A 24,344-nucleotide genomic window follows, 5' to 3' on the forward strand; every position below is an offset into this window, starting at 1 on the left:
AAAGAGAGTGAAGTCCTACCAGAAAACGATAAGCATCGGGTCTATTCAGCTTCCAGTTCAAGGACCACATTTATGTGCTTGGGAGTTGATTTAAATTGCCTCTTCTTTTTCAAGCACTAAAGCCATCCTGCTCACTTTGGGGGGAGGGGGAATATTGAAGTTTTGGTTAATTGAGAGAAAAAGATAAAACAGGCAAGGATCTAGCAGCTGTACTCCATTTTTTATTGTGGAGCGACTTCAATGCGCTGTCCCTCCACCCCTCCCCTGAATTTGTCCCACCCCAAATCACTGAGCCCAACGATGACAAAGATGGGGAAGTCCCAGGCAGCTAACCCGCACTGAGTAGCAGTGGTCCCCTGGCAAACATGCTGAAGACATCGCCTTAGCAGGTGACAGGCACCTGGGCCTTGGCGAGGGCATTCGTGAACAATATTAGCAAAGACCAATTAGATAGTTTTGGTTGAAATGTTTCCAAAATGATGAGCAAAATAAAGCCAACCTAAAGAAAATATTTTAAAAATCTCCCACTGAGCATGCTCAGAAAGAGCATTTTAACTTCTTTTATTTTTAAAATGCTCAACCATTTTCTTCAAAAACTTGGCTTGATCTTCCTGATTCAGTGATAACTGAAGTCATGCCAGCTTTGAAGCTTTTAGCTTCAGCTGTTTTAGAGCTATATGTGATCCCCCCAAAAGGTTGGAGTGGATTTTTTTCCTGAGTGAAGAAAGAAGCATATGTTTTAACCCTCATGTGCCTTTTTTGAAAAAGATAAATTAACATCCTGTAATATTTTACCTTTGGTTTAAAATAAAGAGTATAGTTTGAAAGTCAAGGAGACATTTTTCAGAAATTAAAATGGGGGCTCCAGCCTTCCGGATTAGGTCTACGGATTTTGTCTGTTTTGCCAAATACATTTGGTGACTTGCACGTCTGCTGCTATTGTTCTGAAAATGGCAGCAGAGACAAGGCAGTTTGGAGACTTGAACAAGATGGACCACACACAAACCCAGCTTCAGGACATCAAAGGAACATAAAACTACTACGCAGAAACCCTGGAGCATCCTGAATACATCTTTTTTTCTAACCAGATAAATGACAGAAAGAACGAGAAATAAAAATGCATTTAGCAAACTTTCATCCACCTGAGAGCCTAATTTTCCCGTCTAACTATAGATACAGGAAAGGAGGGATGAGTCATGAGAAGTCAGAGGCTGAGTGGTAGCAAATAGAACTAATCGCACGGAAGGAGAATGTACGCGAAGAGAGGGTGGTCAGGGTGGCTTCTGAGAGCCACGTCTACGCTCTTTTCTATTTTCAACCATGCCAAGGCTTTCCTCAGATTTCCCCGGGGATCATTTGGTCATTGGCTCTCCTTAGGAAATAACAGAGATGGTAAGGAAAGAAACTCAGGGTAATTATGGCTGATACAATTATTAGCTAGAAGTAAGACAATATTCCTAGTAATGCAGGAGGAATGTGTCAAATGGCTCCCAGCAAACCCTGGAGTCGGTGCAAAACTTACATGAGAAATGGTTTTTGACCTTGGGAGGACCATCCCCCAGGTTACTATAGATGGAAACATTGGATAATACTGGTGCTTCCAGATCAGACCTAAGTCATTTTTGCAGATGCCTATACAATGCCAAGTCTAGGCAGTATCCAGTTAAATTTCACTAAATCACAACTACCCCTACATTCTGGTATGTGCTGACACTCTGGAAGAACAACAGAAGGAAAGAATTGGTAAAGAAATGACAAATGTCTCACTCTCTTACAATGTCAGAAGAACTATGGGCAGAAAAATTGAAACCAGAATGAAAGAAAGGTTTAAAAGGAAATTGAGTCTGTGTTTACGAAAGGATTCCAGCTCTGGGTGAACTGTCCAACTCAACCAGTTGCTTTGGAGAAACATGATTAAAGTGATGACTGAGGTGTTTTGTGTCCCAGCCTCAGTTTCCTTGAGTCCCCTCCGAGTCCAGTAACAGCCAATCAGAAAGGAACCTGGCCTGGAGGCTTGTCAGTGATAATAATTGAAAACATCTGTCCATGTAGCAAGTGTGGGAAGCCAAAGCAGCTCCCTGACAGAGGGAGTTCTCAGACAGCACAGCCATAACCACGACTGCACTCATATTCTCCTTCACAGGCTTTGCTCACTGCCAGCTGTCTTTATTCTCCTGCCAGGAAAGCAAGGGGCCTGGGGCTCTTACCCGGGCTGGGGTTAAGTGAGCTGGGACCGGGGGAAGGTGGGGGACAGGCTGGCTCAGAGCTCTGGATACGAGACGAGGGCTATCTGACTGGGAACTAAGGAGATCCAGGACTGGGGGGAGGACGGGCAAACAAATAAACAAGTGAGGTGTCCGAGGCACAGACAATATAAGATAACAATGTAAGAAGAGCTCACAGTCTGCACTCAGGTGACCTGGGTTTAAATCTCGGCACTGCCGTTTCTGTGTGACGCAGGACAACCTCCCTCAGCCTCAAGTTTTTCATCTTTTAAAGGGGGAATAATAATGGTACCTATCTCATAAAGCTGTTGTTGGGAAAAAGAACGATGATGCACTTGTGGCACGAGGCAAGGACTGGACAAACGTGAGCTCCTTTATCAGATAGAAGATGCCTTAGCACTTGAGGTTTGGGAAGGCAGAGGCAGAGACGTCTACTGCAGGGCTGATCCCTGGCTCCTGCGGAGGGTGTCACGTTGGCTTAGACAGTCGCCGTGTTGTTCCAGCAAATATGGCTCACCCCCGGCTGCAGCCTTTTAAAAGCTGTGGTGCTTAGATTTTTAGGATCTCAGCACTGACTCTTTCTCGTAGCTTCTCACTACCCCTAGGGCCGTGTTCTGGGCTGCACCAGCTTCCATCTGATCTAGCTGGCTTCACCTCATCCTAACGCACCAATGCCTCATTCCGCCTGTCCCAGCAGCTTGCCGGCTCCTTCTTTTGGTGTTGAACACACCAAGGGAATATCTGGTCAGAGGAATGCCTATTAAATATTACCTCAGCCAACTGAAGAGAAACTTCCAGATTTTAGGTTGGAGAAAATTTAAAACAAGGAAAACTCAAGCAAGGAAAAGAAAGAAAATAAAGTTCTTAGTAGGAAGACTTAGATGTTTTCCCTGCCTGCAGAATGTTTTTTTTTCATTGAGAATATAATAAACCAATAAATTCAGAAAGAAAATATAAATAAAAGATTATAGAGAGCAACATTAAAAAAAAAAAGCCAAATTATCCAGATCATTTCAACTGTTGAAGACACTCTGTACATGAATTAACCGCCTCTGGAAACCGCATTAGCAGTCACATCAGCACAATTGTCTGTGTAACTAACACAGCTATTTGATGTGTGATATTCACTTGGAAGCCAGAAGGAATAAATCCAGCTTGCAAAGAAGCAGAACTTACTTTTAGGGTGGGGCGTAAGTCCTGAGAAAATCTTGCTTAACACATGGGTGGCAAGAAATAATACAAAAGGAGAAAGTTGGGGAGGCCAACTTTGTATCATTAGTTAAGAACAGTTATGTATTGTATATGTATCCAACATAAACACTTGGCTAAGGATGTTATTCTACTGACAGTGTTTGCCTTTCCTTATGGTCATCAGCTGGTGACTACTGCTACTTGGCTGCGAAGCACTTCATCCATAAAGAAAAGCACCATAAGTAATAATGAGTGTGAGTCTGTGTTCATTGCGAAGCAAGAATTCAGCTTCAACAAGAGATTTTTTTTTATCCAATTGAAATGAATCAAACTGTTTAACCTAATTGGGCTTCTGTAAATCAGGAGTGTGGCCGTGTTAGTAATCCTCCTAGATAAGGCATTGCAGTGAGGCGCCATGCAAGAGTACAAATGTATAAACACAAAATAAATAGAATCCATTGACCCTCTTCTATTCAGCAGCCTTATGCATCCTCCATCATCACTATTTAATAAAACTACCACTTAACCACTGATATAGTAAATCTTTTTAACCATTGAGAGACTGTATTTTTCCTTTCTCTGACTTCCCTTCAGTATGCACGTACAACCACAGCAAGGCCTGATATTTTGATGACTATAAGGTAACAAAACGTGGGGATGGAGTGGGGAATGCACCTTCCCTGGGAACTGGGTTTTAAAAATGCATATGATGAACATAACGTAATTGCTTTTAAAAATGAAGCAGGTATATATGTGCTAACTTGAAAGGATCATCTATTTAGATCTCTTTTGTATGTATGTCTTTAAACCTGCTTCAGATGGTCCTCTTTGAAAATGAACTCTAATATATATCTAAATTCACTGTCTGTCTACTTTGACACCTCTATCCAGATATCATTTTCCTTCTTTTCCTGTACTCACTTAAGGGCAACTTGGTTCAAATGCCCCCAGCAGCTGCCTCTCACGTTTCCAGATTCTTCCTCATCCAGCAATGCCTCGTAAGACTTCTATAGATGTATCTGATTTCCTTCTGAAATTGCTTTTCCCCTGAATGGCACATTCCTGGCACATACACCACCATTCTCCATCCAAATCCCACGCAGACATTACTGATTGGTCACGTCACTCTTTTAACTTCAGGGTCCTTCCCCACGGGGCAGACGGCCACCACGAGCCAGGTAAAGCAAATCCATGTGTCATCCCTCTGCCGGAGCGGGTCTCTTGGTCCATCGCCACCATTCTTTCCTAGGTGTTATGAAAACAAAAACGCAGACTACAGACACACCCTCATGCTTCCAAGAGAACAGGAGGCTCATGTCTGTTTCCTTACAAATCTCTAGTGTCTGCCTTTTTGTTTCATTCTTTATTTTAATAAATAAGTGTATATCTGATAGTAAAGAGATACATACATATCCTTTACACATATATTAAGTATATTTGAAGTATGTGCGTGTAGAGTAAGATACTACTGCGAGCCCCTCAAATTTTAGGGTTTCCTTACTTCACCACTGAGGACAATTGCCATGTGTTTCTGAGCCTGTCACCTTCCCTTAAAAATCACTTCAAGATGGAGGAAGAAAAAAGAGCTTAAACTTTTTTTAAGTGTTAAATTGTTCAACAGTAGGATTCAGTGAAGAAGGAAATTTGAACTCCTCCAGCCCAATTGTCTGATTTTCCAAAATAGGAGGCCGAGGCTGAGGAAGGCTAAGTCAATGCCCGAAGTCCTCCAAGCAGTGGAAAGTGGATCCGGGGCAGAGAACCAGGCTTTCTGTGTTCTCGTGCGCATTGATCCTTTACCTCGGCATTAACACTGGTGTGCGCCGATGAGACCAAAGCAGCTTCTCTGAACCACCTTTTCCTCCATGTTCCCATGATGTCCTGGGTCAGCCATCTTCGGGTGTGCACACAAGTCTAGGCCGGGGAGATGGTTTCTTTCTCACTTGGATGATGTAGACATAATCCATAAGGAAGCAAGACTTCTCAACAGAAACCACATAACTTCTGCATTCTATTTTTGACACCTTAACCTAAAGTAATTTCACACTACCTCATAAAACCTTTGAAAACGGAGCATCCAAGGATGATATTTTGCACTTACTGAATTCTCCTTTCCAAAAAAAAATACCTCTAAATGTTACATTAGATTGCTGTACTTCCAAATTCTATTCTCTAGTCATCCTCCGTAGGTTTTTTTTTTTTTTTTTCCAAAAAAAGTTAAGAGAAGACAGGGGAGAGGAAAAACGGAAGGAGGATTGACATGGAAAAAAGACTGAACGTCTTTACTGATGAACTTGACTTTCCCTCTTGAACTTAAAGCAGCTAACAAGAGTATCTGTGGACAGCTTTACTCTGACTATAGACAGAAAAGTGTAGGGGAGTACCTCATTTTTGTTCAGTTCAGCTCACTTTCTGCTGGAGTAAAAACACTTCTGGGTGAGGAAAAATTTTAACCTACTAGTCACCTCTAAAGCAAAAACTATTTGTAATAACAGGAAGGTAGAAAGTGCTCAAATTTCCTACTTGCAACGAAAACAGGAGTAAAGTGGAAGGTAACACACCACCTAAACTCAAAGATTTTTGCAGTCTAATTGAGGGAGATAAAACATATGTGCATGAAATAACTTAGAGATAAAAATAAAACATGTCAACAACAATGTAATACAATCTGAATGTTTAAATGCCAAGAAAGCAAATAACGAAATGATCAGAATACAGTTCTTAAAGGCTTCCTCGTAGAGACAGGCTTAAATATGGTTTGGGATATGGTAACTGAAGCAGAGTGAAAAGCAATTCAAATGTGTGTGGCCATAAGGATGGAAAAGCCAGAAAATTGACCTCTGGACCCTGAATTAATGCAATCTGCTTTCGTTATCTTTTCTGTGTTTGTTCTACTTTTTTAATTAATAGATTTTATTTTTCAGAACAGATTTAGGCTTACAGAAAACCAAGCAGAAAGTACAGAGAGTTTCCATATACTCTCCCCCTACTCCCCAACCCCAAAAACACACACCCGGTTTCCCCTATTATTATAACATCTTGCATCCGTGTGGCACACTTGTTGCAATTGATAAGCCAACGTCAATACATTATTATTAACTAAAGTCCATAGTTTATATTAAGGTTCATTCTTAAAGTCATACATTACATCAATTTTTGACAAGTATATAATGACATGTATCCATCATTACAGTATCATACAGAATAGTTCCACTGCCCTGAAAACCCCCTGTGCTCTGCCTAGTCATTCCTCCCTCTCCCCTAACTCCTGGCAACTACTGAACTTTCATTATCTCCAGAGTTTTGCCTTTTCCAGAACATCAGATGCTGGAAATCATACAGCCTTTTCAGACTGGCTTCTCTTACTTGGCAATAAACATTTAAAATTCCTCCACATCTTTTCTTGGTTTGACAGCTCATTCCTTTTTATCACCAAATAATATTCCCTCATCCCACAGTCTGTTTATCCATTCACTCATTGAAGGATATTCCTAATCTTTTTGAATTTAAAAACAAACTTCTTTCAACTTAGTTTTTTAACCAGTGCGTTGCTCAGGTAGGAAATGCAGGTCTCAGAACACGTGTCCTTTTCCCCTTGAGACTTCCTTGTCTAGGGGAGGAGCTTGTCACTTTCCACAACATGATAGCAGGTCATCATTCTTCTCCTTAAACTTGAGTCATGGGCCACCTCACTCTTTTGCTTTTCTTCTTTGGTAAGGTTCAAGCAAAGCATTTTAGAATGTATAACCAAAAGCTGAGAGTTCTTAATTTTTAAGTTTCGAATTTTGAAAGTGAACACGGTTATTATCAATCGTCTGTGGGGGGGAAAGTCATGTCTTTTCTTCTAGAACTACACGGATGCATTATCTTCCCAATGAATCAGAATATAAATCTAAATTTGAAATAATGCCTTTTTCTCTCTTCTTTAGTAACAGTGTTAATTATATCCCAAAAGGTAACAATTCTATGACTTTTTCAAAAGTGACATCCGAAGCTGTTTTTTGATTCTCTAAGTGGAACCAAATGTCACCTGGCACACCTGTGTCTTTCTTTCTGACATGAAATAATGCTGATAACCAAATTACTCTAGTAATAACAATTTAAAAGGCCCCTCTGCCACTTTAAGGGAATTTTCAATGAAAGCCATTTATTTGGCTCCATGATTATGTATACACGTTGATTTTAAGACAGCACTCAGGGGGCTCTGCCAGAAAAATTCGAAAGTTCAAGCAGAAAAAATAATCATGGTATCTTTCAGTCATTTGCTGCTTGTATTTGTTTCCTTAAAATGCACAGCTAAATGCTCTCTACATACACATATCACTTGGTAGGTGGGGTGTCTTATTACTGAGTTATTTTCCAGTACATTTGGCGTAGTTAAGGTAAAGTATATTAACTTCCTCTCAAAATAAAGATGAAAACAGAGTCGTAGTGGTCGTGAATGCTTCAGCCATTGTCAGGAAGTTAAGAACTGACAGGAGGTCCAAATAATCAACTCTGCCTGGTGCATACACTCTGGTTTTCCCCTGAGATATCCAGTCTAATCCTACAATGTATCTGACCGGCATGAATGTAGAATTACTTTCAATAAAGATTTTATTTCAAGCTTGGATGATTTCCCCCAAAACATCTTGTCACTAAGGCAAAGTATATCATAGAATATCTGATTTTTTTTTCCTACAAGTCAGCTTTGGAGGGGAAAAAATACACATTTCAACTCAAGTACTCAACTCAGGTCAATTCACTGTAAAAATCACATTTTAACATATCTAGACTGATTAAAGATTTGCTGCATTAAAGAAATCAGGGAGCTGTCAAAGAGAGCTTACCCTGAAGTCGGCGGACGGGAAGCATAAGTAACACGTTTGCTCCTCTACGGTTGCACTCCCCCCGCAGGAACCAACAATTGAAGAGCAGGCAGGACAGATAACTCCACAAGAGAACACCCAGCTTCTAGAATATTTGTCTTTTTGCAACTAAGGAACATTTAAAGGTCACATCTTCCAATAAGTATGAGATTGTTTCCAGGCTATATGAGAAATAGGAATGGCCTGGTCATGATCACACTAAAATGATCTCGATTTCTCTATTTATCCTTCTCTCTGTCTTTATCCTGTTCCCTTCCCTCGTGATGCCAAATTAAGTCAGCATGTCAAGATAGGGGAGCAGTCGGTAGCATTACACGACTCTATTTTGAATTCACTGAAATGTTTCATTTTGTGCTTGCTTACATTATTTCAGCCTTGGTGTCACTTTGTTTAATTTATGCTTGGTTCATATGTGCTTAAAAATATCTTAGGTTACCTGTAGTCTCACCCCTTGCTCACTAAAAGCACACAAATCACATGGTTTAGTTCTAATGGGACAGGAGTAATTATTATTATATTTAATAATCGTAGCACATTGTATTTATACAATGCTTTAAATTCAGAATCCCTCTTATCTCTATTATCACATTTTATGCCTAGCATATAGTATTATGATAAAATGTACGTGCAAGAATGAAAACTCAGTATGGAAAACAGCAGATGAAACTCGAGAGAGGCATGCAAAGCTCTGGATTTGAGTCTGGGCTTTTTTACTTAATTGGCTGTGTGACCTTTGGACAGGTCACTTAACCAAGAATGCTTTAAGCCCTGCTACACACCAGATTTTCCCATGAAGCTTTTCAGAAACTCAGAGACCTGCGTCTCAGCCCTGGACTACTAAATCAGAATCTCTGTGAGATCCTTTTGCTTTTTTAAAAGCTCTAGCCAGAGTGGAAAACCAGAGTGCTAATATCCCTTTCCTTGTTTATAAAATACAATTGACAGAAGCAAGTGTGTATTTATTAACATTTCCATAATTTGCAAAAGACTTTACACACATTTTTTTACTTAATTAAAAAAAAATTGTGAAGTCAGTCTTGCCTTTAACCTCACTTTCTAGACAAGGAATCTGAAGCTCAGAGCACTGGAAAAGCCTATATAAGACCAGACAGTCAACGTATGGAGAACAAGAGCTTAAGACCCAGGATTCCAGAGGGTGGGGGGTATAGCTCAGTGGTGCAGCCTGTGCTCACCATGCACGAGGTCCTGGGTTCAATCCCTTGTGCCTCTGTTAAGGAACAAAAAAAAAAGGAAAAAGGAAAGAAAAAGTATCTGATATTCCAGATTACAGGTTTTCCCTAGAGCAGTGATTCTCTCGCTGGCACAGTAGAATCACACACAGAATTTTGTTGTACCCAGAACTCACTGCAGGCCAGCTGCAGCAGAGTCTCTGTGAGTGAGTCCCAGACTTTAATATGGTTTTGAATGCTTCGCAGGTGATATTAGCATGCAACCAGGATGGAGAAGCTGAGCTCTAGATTGAGCAGAACAAGTTTGGAAGCTATGAAGTACTGTACATATAGTATGATGGTATTATCCCAGTTTTGTTGATGATACAACATGAATTCGGAGTGAAAGGGAATGACTCATGAACACAGAGCTGGTCATGGCTAGATTTCCAGTCTCCTCTTTCAGAACCAGTTTTCTTTCTACTGAAACTTCTCTGATTCCCCAGAGCTCGTGGCCACCATTGCAGGTTAAGGGCAACATGGTGATGGTTATCTCTGAACAGCAGTGGAAGGAGGGGTGGAGCAGGATGGAGAAGAAAGAGAAGTCATACTAGGATGTGGGCCCAACAAAGCCTGGCCAGCCCACATCAGCTCTGGGGCATCTATGCCCATCAGAGTTGTCTGCAGACCGACCAGGAGGGCTCTGCCTTCCCACCCCACTGTGATCCGGTGTCGGCCACAGGCTGCCTCTGAGACTCTCTTGGGGTGAGGCTCTTTTCAGCTGAGGTGAATCTTGCAAGGGCTGACCGCTGAAGCTGTGTGCTGCTAACACCTGCAGCTGTGGCATTAGTTCTTCCTAGACTAGACATCTGGGCAGCATCTGGTGTCCACCACAGTCCATCCTTTGTGCTGCTCAAATCCATTCTTCATGTGTGTTTGGGGAGCAGCTCCCCAGGGCTCCAGAAGACCTCACTTCCTGAAGAAACCTTTGAAGAGGAAACTTCAGTAGGATAACCCAAGCCCTGCAGCTGCAGCTGGGCCTGAGTCCAGGGCTGAAACTCAGTCTCGCTCCTCTGTCATCCATTCTAGATCACCCTCACCTTCAGTTACCACCTCTGCTGGTCATGGCATCTGACTCCAGGCAGAGACTCCAGCCTTTGCTCCTGAGGGCTCCAAGCTCCTGATCGCCATGTCTTCCCAGGCAGGGATTGCTGCCCTTCCCATTAACCATCACACCTGGAGGCCCTCTGTGAATCATCTGGGTGCCACACACATTATTCCCTGTCCCCACTGTGTGACAGCAACTTCTTGATTGGCATCAGGGACCCCCAGCCTAGATGGTCACTCTTCTCCTGGCTTCCTGGTCCCTGGACCCAAGTAGCCCCAAGTGCCCAGGAGCAGCAGCAGCTTATAAAAAACAACTAGATGGATCATTCTGGTACCATGATACAGGGATACAAGATGAATAGCATCCTTGTTGGCTGCCCATTTATTTTATCCCTGGGGATGCCATGTTCTACTAACCATCCTTATAACTCTCTGTGACTCAGGTCCCCTTGGCTGCCCCTTGGGCTCTGCTGCTTATCATTATAATTATACCTACCTGGCTTCGCAGTGAAGCCCCACTACCTGGCCTCTGTTATTTCAGTGTCTTATCATCCCCATTGTTATTGGTGACTCTAGTTCTGTAACGGGTTCTCCTACAACCCACCATGATTTACAGAAAAGCAAACAACTTTTTGGCAAAGTATCAGCAGTGCTTAGCAATAGCACCTCAATCTCACTGACCTTGTAGTTACTCTCCACAACGTCCCACCATTATTTTTAAATGCCTAATACGTGACACCAACTACTAGTCTTTCCTCCATGGATAGAACATCCCAATTTACCACCAATGTGAGTTTTAACAATCGGACTGCCACTTTGTGCCAAGACCCACGGTACTCACCTGCCACCACTGACAGACAGGCAGCAAGTGACTCAGCTCCACGTCTCCATCTCGGCTGGCTTTCTCGGACCACTCCTGGAACCCGTCACCACAGGTCATGCTCGCTAGGAGACCCTGAAACAGAGTTTGATATGCAGGGTATTTATCAGGGATCAACCTCTGTGAAAGGGAGAGGGTGGGAGCAGGAGTGGGCAGAGGAAGAAGCTGAGCTGAGATGTGGACCCAACAAAACCTCAGCCAATCCCACAGGGAGCTCTGGAGTACCTGCAGCCCATCTGTAGTGTCCTGTTGGCAAGGATGGCCACAATTATATCTGCAGGTAATTGGTCAGTCAGGGCCCTTGGGTGAGATGGCTCACTGCAATTGAGGCAAACCTCGAGGAAAAAGACAGTCAAAGGCAATCTGCTAACCTCACTCCTTGCCACTAGGCAGGAAGCCCTCCCTTGAAGGAGAATCTGAGTGGCCCATCTCTGTGTCCAAAGCAGCCATTGTCATTGCCAAATTGATGAATATAGGAATGGTCCCTTCGCAGCCTGGAGACTGGGAGACCCTTTTATAAAGCCCAATATAGTGCTTGATAGTGGTCCCTTAAAAATGAGACATTTCATCTTGCTCCTATAATTGATCACAACAGGTGATTACAGGTGTGTGTGCTGGACAGCAGAATCATGAATTAGCCTGACGTCCATATGTACAAGGACATATGCAGAAACTGGCACAATTTATTTCTCTAGCACACTGCAGATTATAAATTCATATGTGTAAAAGCAAAATAGTTTCTATCTTTGAGCCAAGTTTATATACATTTTGAAGGGGTCTGCACTTTTGCAGATACATCGGGCATTTTACCTAAAACAGAAATTTGATGGTCAGATTTTAGGTGGCCAAGAAAAATCGTGTCATCATCTTTAACTTCAATCATCCATAGTATAAACCAGATAAAAATAAAATTCTATTCTAAACTCTTCTCATCAATTGTGTTCAAACTGGGCACATGCTAGAAACTCATTGTCCGATAATACATAGGGAAGAAAGGCACCCTGCACAATTACTGGCCCCTAACTAGCTCTCAAGAAATATTATCTCTCTTTATCTCTGCCTTCATGTTCAACTCATCTCAGAGTAGGTATGACGCTTAGGTGGGCAAGAAATGTCATTATTGTGCCAAAATCAAAACTAATTTCCCCTTCAAGGCCCATTCTTCTAAGTGATTTAAACTTAGTCAATTCAGAGTGTCTTCTAGACATTTTCCTGGGTCATGTCGAGTTCTGGAAGGCTACGTATGGCCTAAGCATTTGGTGGGGGCCAGGGAAAGCATTCATATACAGTACAAATATTCAGTAAATATTTATTGAGCACCTAGTACTATGAGCCAAACCGTAATCTTGGTCTAGGAATACGGCACTAAACAAAAACAGATGAAGTGCTGGTCCTTAGGAGGTTTACGTTCCACTGGAGGAAGGTACTAAGGCAGATATGCAGGGGAAAAAGTGTCTGGCTTTTGTCGCCTGTCCTGGCTGGCGTCCATTCCCTTCCAGTTTGTTGTCATCATCCCTGACTTCCAGTCCCAGGTCGAGGTTTCAATCTCTGTTCAGGCAGGCACTGTCAAGCTATCTTATGCCACCGTGCAGTCATTTCTATACAACTATTGCTGACACACTGCACATGAGGAACTCTGGGATTTTGTTATAACCCTAGATTTTTCCCAAGGAGGAGAATATAGGTCTGTCTGAGCTCAGAATCCTCAAACCTTCCAGCAGCCTGTATTGCCAGGGCAGGGGGATAGGAACGGCTCCGGACTGGGCCACTTCCATGGGACCTCACCAAAGCCTCAGCTTCTTCTCTTTAACACTTCATTCCCAATCCAGAAAGCCTTTCTCTTGTCTGGCCGCAGGGTATCCTGGCTCTTCATCTACCTTTCAGTCTGCTGGTTAGGCCACCGCTGCAACTCTTGAGTCCAAGGCATTTTGGCTTTCAAAATTCAAAGGCCCAGAACTTAGTAATTTAAATGCCCTAGCTTGCAAAACACCAAAGAACTTTCTTTGCTTTTCTGTTAATCATCCCTGCACTGAGGACAAAACGCTTCTGACTGAATCTTGGAGAAAAGCAAGAGGTAGAAGGAAGGGTGGGGGAGAAACCTCAGATATCATACGTTAATACTGCCTCGTCTTGAATGCTAGTTTAACTTCCCCAGAACGTCCGTTCTTTTGTCATTCATCCAGAAGCCCAAACAAACCACAGGTTAAACGTCACTCAGTTTGCCATCCAGTACAGGAATCTGGAACGTCTCTGAATGCCTCCTATCGGGGAACTCCTGGCATTTTACGCACAGAGTATTGAATTACTCTGATAGATGTTCCCTATAGTTTTCCAGTATACCCCTGGGAAAATCTATACCAAATATTAATAGTAGTAATATCTAAGTGGTGGAATTATGAGGGAATCTTTATTTTCTATTTTGACTCGTCTGCATTTTCTAAGTTTTCTATAATAAATATGAATCTTTTGAAGCAGTCGATTTTCACAACTCTAATTCTTCATACAGAGGTGAAATTTGTCTCTGGGCCAATTCCAGGAACTGGAATTACTGGAGGAAAGCAGACTTTTTCTTCCGTATCATGGCTTTTTTGCACTCAGTCATCACAGCTTCCCTAACTGTTCTTTTCTCCCCAAACCAAACACCTCCAGCCCCTGCCCCCTCTCTCTGAGGAGTCTGTCCCTTTGCCGGACACATGTACCTTGGAGCCTTCGAGTGGTTTAGCCTCTCTCTTAGAGTCAGGTCACTGTAAAAATATCTAAAACTTAGTTCTCCTCAGAAAGTAAAATTAAGCGTGGACAATTGAATGTTGATACCCAAATTGCAACTGACTCTCTTTCAGCTTTTCTGGGACCTTTTCAACAAGGAGACAGTTTTCCAGAAAACTGCTGAAGAGTTGCTGTAGATACCCTTAGAGGGAAGTGAGATAGCTGTCCTCTCCTCCTGTGTGGGAAAGGGAAAAGAAGGAGAGAGAGTGATGTGGGCGGGTTCTGACTTTGCATATCGATAGCACGCCTTTTAGTTTTCTCTAGCATCATAAGTCAAATATTTAAGTTCTAATTTTCCACTTATGTCTTATAATTAGGTGCCTTATTCTGCTTGGTCTAATTAATGTTGATCCATGCACAGCCCCCAGTATTCCGTATAAGATGTTAGCAGCCCATACTAGTGTTTTCACTGCCTTATTGGACACATGCCAGGTAGAGAATAATAAACAGTCTTTTTTTTTTTTCCTTTCTAAAAACACTCCCAACATGTAATATATTTTCTAGTCTTTCTCCCCTAAATCCAGGGCAATGTCTCCCCAGGATGGTGATATTATCCATGGTTATTGGATCAGCAGAGCTCAGGGAATAAAAATTAAGACTTCTTTAACTGCTGACATGGTCAAATGTGGATGGCTAAAACCATTTTAAAGCTTAAGAGAAAACACCTCAGGGAAACCGCAGCCGAAGTTCTCAGTGTGTCTCACCAACGGTGCATTTCCATTCACAGGAACAAGTGAACGCTTTCCGAAGTTTAAAACACAGTGTGAATCTGGAGAGAAAAACAATATGTATTAATCTGGTTTTTCTGCCACTTCAGCATCCTCTCATCTCTAGAAATATATCCTTGGATGTGAAGCAGGTGATGAAAATATCAAAATATGTCACCCAAGACTCTGGCTGACTTTCTGACTCACTTCTCTTCCAAGTCTTCCTCAGGCCTCAGGCCTCACCATTAGGAAGTCCCTTGATTTTAGATTCAGAGTTCTTGAATCTTAGTTATTCGTGGAAAGAGTATCTCTACCCCAGAGTAACAAAGGTCTGCATCTTCATCTAGGCGCTGCTGCTGCCGAACTGCATGGCTTTGATCAAATTATTAGATCTCTCTCAGGTTCCTTTTGTCTGTCTGAAAAGAAAATCATCTGCAAGTTTTCCTTCACATCTGAAAAAAAAAAAAGTATATATTCCTAATATGTACTAAAGTTACAACGATTAAACAGCAAAGTACTAGGTCAGAATACCACGGATATCGTCCGCAGAGCCGGAAACACCAGGTGTGTGTATCTGTGAGTCTAGGAAACTGTATGAAGAATGTAGCATCGCAAATCAATGGCAAAATGTTATTGTGGGGAGTCAACCAGCTTTTGGGGAAAAATAGAGATTACCATCACATTTTCCTACAGTAAAATATACTGAGATGAATTAGAGGATATGAAAATGAAATTATTTTTAAAAACTAGGAAAAAACAGTAATAATATTTATCCAATTTATGTAAAAGGATGAATTTTTTAATAACAAAAACAATGATAGAAATTCCAAAAGAAATAGTGCTAGATAAGAGCACACAAAAATTTAAATAAACAAAATTAAGAACAAAAGAATTAGGAGAATATAAGTACAAAAAAGCAATGAAATATTATGCATCTTAATACCTAAAAAACTCACGAATCTATATATACAAGGATGTTCACTGTAGCATTGTCTGTAATAGCAAAAACTTAGAAGCAGCCTAAAAGCCTGCCAGCAAGGGAATGGTTAAGTAAATTAAGGTATTGCCATACTATGAAATGTAACAACTTTTTTTAAAGGATGAGGTATTTTTATATGTACTGACTTGGAAAGATGCCCATGATATATAGTTAAGAGGGAAAAAAGCAAATTATAGCATATTATGTACTTTTTTATCTCATTCTTTAAAAAAAAAGATATAAATATAAAGATAGGTAGATGGACAGATAGATAGGAAAACACCCAGCAGGAACATCCATCTGTTAATTACAGTCATGAAGGAGTTTGACTAGAAAACAGGAGAGGATTTTACCTTTTTATTCTACAGAATCCTGATCAGATTGCACTTTTTAAAGACTATGTATTAGTTGTGTTATATACAAAATAATTAAATGGATTAAACAAACAAAATGATATGCTCTCAGTAGGAAAAAAGCAGGAGATACGAACAACTATCCACAGAAGAGAAAATCCACGTGGCTGTTTTTTTGTTTCTTCCCCATTTCCTAAACTCAAAGAATCCTAAATCCAAACAATAACAGGTCATTTTTCACCTATCAAGTTGGCAATTATTTTTAAAAGAATAATACCGCATGATAATAACACTAACAGGACTGCATTGAGTCATGTTATGTATCCCACGTGCTGTCATATTTTAAGAAAAGAAAAGCCCAAACTTAATGATTGTGTGTGAATTCTCAGAGTGTGGTCCCCAGACCTGTCGTATCACCCCTTGGAACCTGTGGCAAATGCACACCCTCTGGTCTCTCCCCAGACTTGGTATGCCAGAAATCTGAAGGTAAAGTTCAGCAATTTGTGTTTCAGCATGGCTTCCAAATTATGCTCATGAATGTAAAGTTGCATAACCAGTGATCTAATTGTTACATTTCTACTGTTTGTAAGGCAGGGTTTCTCAGCAGCAGCACTACTGACATTTGGGACTAGAGAAATTCTTTGTTTGGGGGGAGCTGCCCTGTGCACTGCAGAATGTTTAGCAGCATCCTTTGCGTCTGCCCACTGGGTGCGATAACATCTCAGCTCCCCCACCCCACCCGGTCATGACAATCAAAACTGCCTCCAGACATTGCAAACACCCCACGGAGGGAACAGGGGTAGGAGGTTGCCCCTATTTAGAAACCACAGCCTAAAGAAGTGCTCTAAAGTGTGGAGAAAGAGTACATGAAAAGATTTTTTATATATCAGCTTCACTTATACTAAGAAATCACAGGGTACAATCCATTCTGTCCCGTATAAGATGATTAAAAAAAATATATATATATATATATATACACACACACTATGTATGTACGACATGGGAATTGTTCATGATAGAACTGAAAAGTGCTGGATACAGAATTACATAGAAAGTCTTTTCTTGAATATGTATGTAAATAAAATATTTATACTTTTATATTAAATGCTGGCAGTGTCATTCTCCTGCTCAACACCCAAGAACGTATTCCCATCGCTGTTAGAATTAAGTCCTAAATCCTTACCAAGGCCCATAAGTCCCCTCACAGCATCTCCTGCCTTCTTGCCTCACTCCCCAGCCTTTAGCCACACTCGCCTCTTCTCTGTGCCTAAAACCACCCAGCACAGCCTCACCGCTGGGGTTCCCTACCTACTGTTCCCTGCCTGGAGTTCTTCCGCTGGTGTGTGCACGTAACCAGGTCTCTGTCCAAGTGTCTCTTCCTTAGAAAGAGCTTCTGAGCCCCTTGCCTGCTACTTTCCTCCTCTCTCTGTAAGTTAGACTTATCTGGGGGCTGCCTTATCTGCAGCCAGCCAGGGTCCATCCATTTGAAGTTAAGAAAAATCTCTGGGGGTGGAGTCTAGGCAATTAGGAATTTTTAAAGGCTCCCAGGGTCAGTGGAAGACCCACTACTTCTCTTTTTAGTTTTTCTTGAAGTACATCAGTGCCGGAAGTCACACTGTGTGCTGAGTGGTGTATTGTTTGTTTTCTGGTCCCCTCGCTGGATTGTAAGCTGCAGTATGGCCAGGGACTTTGTCTGTTTCATTCATTGACTGTCCCCAAGATCCAGAACAGTGTCCAACACCTAACAAGTGTTGAGAAATAGCTGGTCTGTTGAGCAGTAGGTTTTTATCAACAAATAATGGTCACCTTAAGTTAACATTGATGGTTACTGGTGTTTTTTTTAAATTATGCTTTTCTAAACTTTTCAAATTCTCTCTAATAGAATGTGCTACTTTATAATCAGAACAAAAAAATTAAAGCTGATTTTTTAAATCTGCCTTTGAAAATCATGATATATTTGAAGCACATTGATTAGCACAAAATAGATATTCAACAAATAATAACTACAATTAGTGCTCCTTTTTGATATAAGGGCTCCTACATAAGGGCTATGGCTGTGATATCCCATTTTCTCTGATTGTTGTCACCTTATAGAATACATTTTCCAACCAGAAATAAGTCATCTTGAAGCCAATGGGCTATTCACTTTTTTAATTTTATCAGTCCTCCTATCTTATTGTTCTGAATATTGCTTTAAAGATACTTTAGACTCTCCCTATAATGTCCAATCAGTATAAACATGAAATAAGTGAATAACTGAAAATGTTCCATTCTTTTGCACTGAAATCAATGCAAAGAGGGAGTTCAATAAATGCAAAGAATAAGGCCATGTTGGCCGTGAATGTGCAACTGCTGTATAGGGTTCCCTTCCCACAATGTGCTTTGAAAGAATTCCATGCATATGGCTTTAAAGAGAATTTAAAAGCAAAGGTATCAGAATATAACAATAATTCCCATTTAGAAGGATGGTTCTTTGCTTACTTTGGAAATCTATAATAATATGATGTTTAAGTATAAAATTGAAGACTTTATAATTAGTTTAAACCAACTGACTTGTAAATTTGCAAATAAAAAAAAATGACTGTATTACCAGTGAATGATCACCTTGGAATGCATTAGTGTTAAATGCAAAAACGTTTGTGAATGCTCTTCTGCTTTTGCAATATTTGAAAATTTTCTAACCTACAGCCGTGACTTGAGGGGAGAAAGTGGAATTCCTGCTAAGTTCCCAATCTTTAAAAAAAAAAAAGTGTCAGTGTAGACAGCAGTATAGTTTGTGCAGATTGAGAGGAGGCAAGCATATGGTTAGCATGAATCCCCCCCCAAAGTGGTTATAGCACATAGGAAACATAAGTTGAGCACATTGAAAATTTATTCTATTTTTAACAGCCTCTCCTCACTGAAGTGGTCAAAGTCACAATTAACATTTCACAGACAGTGGCTGGGCTGTATTTTGCAAGCCAGGTGTGACCTGATGGCAAGAGTACATTTACCACGACACTTTCCCTTTTCGAGTCAAGCCATCCTAAAGTTATGTGTGTCGGAAAATCACGGTAATCCAGAGATAGGGAAGGGAACGCTTTTAATATACCTCCAATAATTTCAGACCCGTCCTGCAGGCAATTATGTGGCTTTCTACTTCCTTTGCAAGTCTCTATGGTAACAGCAAAGCACAAACTTTAACAAGAAGTTTGCATCCATATATCTGTTGGGAGCTGGACGACTACTAAATGCTTTGGTTTTCTTAATTCAGCATTAATTTTGAGTTTTATAGTAAAGCTCTCTTTCAATTTAAATCATTTGTTTGTGATTTTAAGCAACTAAGAAATTTCCTTGGGTTAGCAATTCAGCTCACTTTTTGGAAAAACTCACCCAGCATAAGGCTGTGAAGATTTTTCTGTCTGGGGTCCAACATCTGTAGCCCTGGATTATAGATTGTTTCTAAAATAATCTTAAATTGATGGATCATGGCTCTTTCCATTGGGGCCCGACAGAAAGTGGCTCTGGCATCTCTTCTCCTTTTTATGCTGTAAGCTGTATATCACCTTTTTAATCTCTTGCCAGAAAAATGAATTCTTACCCACTTCAAGATTTTATAAACTTGAATTTTACTTAGCGGTATAAGAGTTCCTTTTACAATGAATATACATCAAGTGCTATTTTGTGGACAAATTCATGAAATCATAATTATTTTTGTCAGGCTATTTTAAACTAGGCAGTATGAACAAATAGCCATTTTCAAAAGAGTTGCAGTTTGGGCTCTTTTTCCTGTTAGTCAAGCATTCCGGGGCACTAAACTTTGAGCTCTTCATGTTGCTTTGAATCAGGTACGTTTGCTACAAGGATTTCTTGGGAGTAAACTAATGGTGAGTAAACAAACATGTGGAAGAATTTCCAAATGTTGATCTAAGGTCTAAATGTTTCTGCACCTTCGTACCCACCCATCCATTCACTGTGCGGTAACCTCTCAATCACGTCTCTGCTCTCACCTTTCTCATTCAGATGTGGTCTTCTGCCTTTTGGCCCTTGTTTTGTCTAAGAAAGGGAGTTTCTTTCATTTCTTTTGCTGAAAACAGGTTAAATTGTAGCTCAGAATTTACAATACTGTCATGGAGTTTAAGGCTGGATGAAATCTTAGCCTTACCCGAGGGATGGAACCTGCCAGAAATGACCACACTCTGACCCCTTTGAATTAGCTGCTATGGAGTTCTGAAGCCTGGGTGGCATAGCAAGGAAAAATCCATAACATTTTCAGATTTAGTTAGCAGACTCTTAGCAAAGCACACTAGAGCAACGTTTCCTAACATATGCACCTCATTGTCACTTAGGAAAGGGGATCCATGACATTCAAGTAAGTTACGGCACATGTGAGTTACACAAAGGTGAACAGGGATTGTTCCCCCCCCTGCAGGACTTGTCAGAGCCTCTATCTTGTTATTGTGCATTGTAAATTTCCAAAGAGGAAAAAAATGTCTTATAACTTTCTCCAAAACGTATCTCACTCCAGAATGCTATTTTTGTGAAATATGTCACAGAAATGGTGTTTTGCAGAACTCACTTTAGTGAAAGCTGTCCTAGAAGCACTGCCAAACCCCTAGCAAAAATGTACTTGGTTTCTGAATCAGATCCTCCCCTCCAATAACACAACTCAACTGCATTGTAAGCTAGTGGAAGCACAACTTACAGTTTTTGAGAGTTTTCCATCTTTGATATTGGACTGCATTTTTTCCATGCAAGGTTTTATTTCTTTCAATAGCCTGTATTTCTCCTCTCCATATGTTTTACTAGTTGAAGCTTTCAGGAACAATGGTACTTGCAATGCCCAGTTAATCTCCACAGTGAGAGTGGAAATTATGACAGTCATTGATTTGAGGTAAAAAAAAAATTGAGATTTAAATAATGTTGTGGGACAGTATCCTAGTTATATTTTGAAATTGTGGTTGACGACTTACATGGTCCTCAATCAACCACTTAACTTCTTAAGAGTTTATTGAGGTAGAGAGTAGGTAAGTTCACATTTGAATAGTGAAGTCTGTAACGGCATGAACACATTTTCCAGCCATCCCCAGTTTGGGGGCCTTCTTTGCTAGAAAGGTCTATCCTCACTCTCTCCGACAAAGGAATTTAATCTAATTTAAAGGTTTATATGAGAATTATTTGCCTATCTACATGAATCATACAGTTCGATAGTTGGTGACTTTGACCCCAAAATAGTCTTGACCCTCAGCATCTTTTCTAACCTAAAGGTTGATTGATTTTCATTATACCAACTAGTGGTATATTGATATTCAGAACATAATTTGCCATTGAAATACACACAAGTGCAAGCACACATTTTGTACCAGTGAGTAGGCAAGACAGCATGTATTCTGTATAACACACATCCACATTTTCTTAACATTCTCCCTTAATTACATTTGATTTTTCCAAGAGTTATTGCAAGGACCTTAATTTTCCCAACTTAGGGAGAAATCCCAAGCTGTTAAGAAAATGTATCCTGCATTAATGCAAATATAACAAAGATACAAAACTATATGTTATTGGGTAAAATCAACTTGTAACAAGATTAAAGCACTCGTGGGTTAAAACTGCTTTAATTAAAAATGGACACAGAGGACTCAGGTTGAGATAGAAGGAATGTTCCACATTTCCACATGCAGAAGAGCACAAAGGGAACACGTGCCACAGGAAACTTAGGAAACTGATGAGCTGGTGGAAATTCATTACAGGAGTCCTCTCCCATGATCCACCGGCCGAGAGAGAAAACTGTCCCTGAGCAGGGCTCTGACAGGCTGCGCTAGCTGCCTCTCTTTGTTCTATTTAAACCCGGTCTTAGTTCCTCCTCTAGATTTAGCCCTGCTCTGGATTCTCAGACCAGTTCCTTTGCTAAGCAGGAAAAATATCAGGAACTCTGGGAAAACTAAAGATTAGCGTAGTCCCATTTCAGCCTCCTTTTTCTCCCTTCAAGGCTTGAGTCCCTCTGGTTGCATCTTCCTGGTGTGCCCTAGAGAGCCCAGGTTCCCCTCCCGTCCCCCCAGTCCCTCCAGGTACCATAGACCTCTTCTTGCTTCTACCCCTGTCACCCCTGACAGCCCCAGCTGTCCCCTCTAGTAATCAGCTCTTGAGCGTCCCTTGATTTCTAGCCTCACCTTTGTGAGTTTGATGAAGCTCTGGCTCTCTGCCACCGCAGATCTCACTGTTCTTGCTGTCGGCTGGAATCACAGCCATTATGAAATAGGAAAATAAGTTGTCCATCCTCAACCTGTCCTTATGTTGTCACTTTCCCCTTTCAGTCTCCTGGCCTCCAGGTCCTAATGTGTTTCTTCCACCCTGTTGACCCCGTATCAGACATTCACCTTCATACTTTCAAGAGTCTCTTCCTTTTCATTTCACCTTCTTCATCCCCCACGACCTCTGAGCCCTGTTCTCTGCTAGATAAATCTTACCAACTTAGACCTTTGCTCCGATGGGTAATGTTTTTAAAGCAACTTTTACCTAATAGGTACTGACTGAGCTGACCAGTTATGTTATCTCTCTCCATATTGTTTAACAAATGTTTTAATTATCACTGGGGCAGAGTCAATGAAGGGGTTAGTATCACAAAAAAAAGTCTTTAAAACTGAAAGAGAAAAGCTACTTTCCTTTACAGTGAATCTTACAAGAGATTTTTATAACAAAGATGTCTGGGAAAGGCTCAAGAGAGACTTTAAGCCAAGGTAAATAGGTGTTTTAAAGAGAACCAAAGCTCCTCTCCATTTGCCCCGACTCCAGGTTAGAATGTTTCAAAATCATTCTACAGATTTTTGGTAAATGTAGAGTGAAGTTGCACAGTTTCTTGCATTCCAAAGAAAACTCTAAACTTGAAGTCTCTGATAACTCACTGATACTTTAAAATATGAGAATCCCTTCCAGAAACGTAGTCATGCCAACAGTACTCACAGGTACAAATGCTTTCCATTTAAAGAAGAAAAGTGAAAATGGGAGGCAGAATTCCTTGAATATTTAGTCCAAGTTGAAGCATCATTTTCCCCGCAATAAATCCATTGTAACTGGGCTGTCCATCACAATGCCACAGTGAAGGATAAAAATCCAGACCCTCTTAGGGAAGAATCTGATAAACACGTGGAGGACGGGGGTAAAAGTCAGTCAAGTTCTTAAGCGAAAGAGTCCTAACAACCCCCCGCCCCGGGCGGGTTCCGTGGGCACTGCAACCCCCCTGCCTGGGTTTGAGCCTCAGCTCTGTGTGACCTCGAGCACTTCACTCTCTCGGCCTCAGTCTTCTCATCTGTGACAAGGGCTTAATTATAGATGCTACCTTATGGGACTGATATGAGAATTAAATGAGACGATAAAATGCTTAGAATAATACTTAATTACTACTGATAGTGATCAAGTCAACGACATCTTGCTGACCATGAACTTGTGCTGCGGGGAGTCACAAGTAGATGGCTTTGGCCCTTCTCGGTAGGTCTCTTTCGGGAGGGAGGAGGCCTGGCCTCTTGGTCTCAGAAATGATACCTCAGAGAACTGGGTTTGTGAAGGGGTATAGGTAGGGCCCATCTTCCTTCTTCCTGAGTCCGCTGGGCGGGGCTGGGCGGGCCAAACAGGGTCCTCCAAAGCCAAGCCAGTGCTGCAGTGTTCCCATGGGCTCTGAGCCCAGAGACCCCATTGCCTTGCAACGAAGAGTTCCTTTGCCTCACTTTAGTCTCTACGCTCCTGTTTCCCTCAGGTCAGGGTATCTGGAGGAACCCAGAGCTTAGCGTTTCTTAGCACCCTGTCCTTCCATACCATCTCACTATGTCCTTGACATCACTAAAACCTCACTTTCCCTAATCTTAATAGAAAACCAAGGAGGCTTCAATTGTGAGAATAAGCATGACTTTTTTTTTAAATTTTAAGGTCTCAATGTATAGGATGGTGCTTTATTTCTTTTTAAGAGTCCCGTGCTGAAGCAGACAAGGTGTAACCATTAATAAAACCACATCCTAACGTTTCATTGGTATTCCGGCTCTCCACGCAGTCCTCACACAAGCAGATGTTACTTTGATTCCAGTGGGACTCTTCTTCTTGTGCAAGTGCTATAGGCTTCTGCACGTTATTGA

At 41.2% G+C, this 24,344-nt stretch overlaps 1 protein-coding gene across 2 annotated transcripts in view; it reads left to right on the forward strand.

Annotated features, from left to right (window-relative positions):
- ARHGAP15 (Rho GTPase activating protein 15) overlaps nt 1–24,344 on the forward strand; it is a 575,155-nt gene that overhangs the window by 549,764 nt on the left and 1,047 nt on the right. The gene's annotated exons all lie outside the window — the stretch shown is intronic.

Source organism: Camelus bactrianus, chromosome 5, assembly GCF_048773025.1.
Source record: "Camelus bactrianus isolate YW-2024 breed Bactrian camel chromosome 5, ASM4877302v1, whole genome shotgun sequence".
Taxonomy (NCBI): Eukaryota; Metazoa; Chordata; class Mammalia; order Artiodactyla; family Camelidae; genus Camelus; species Camelus bactrianus.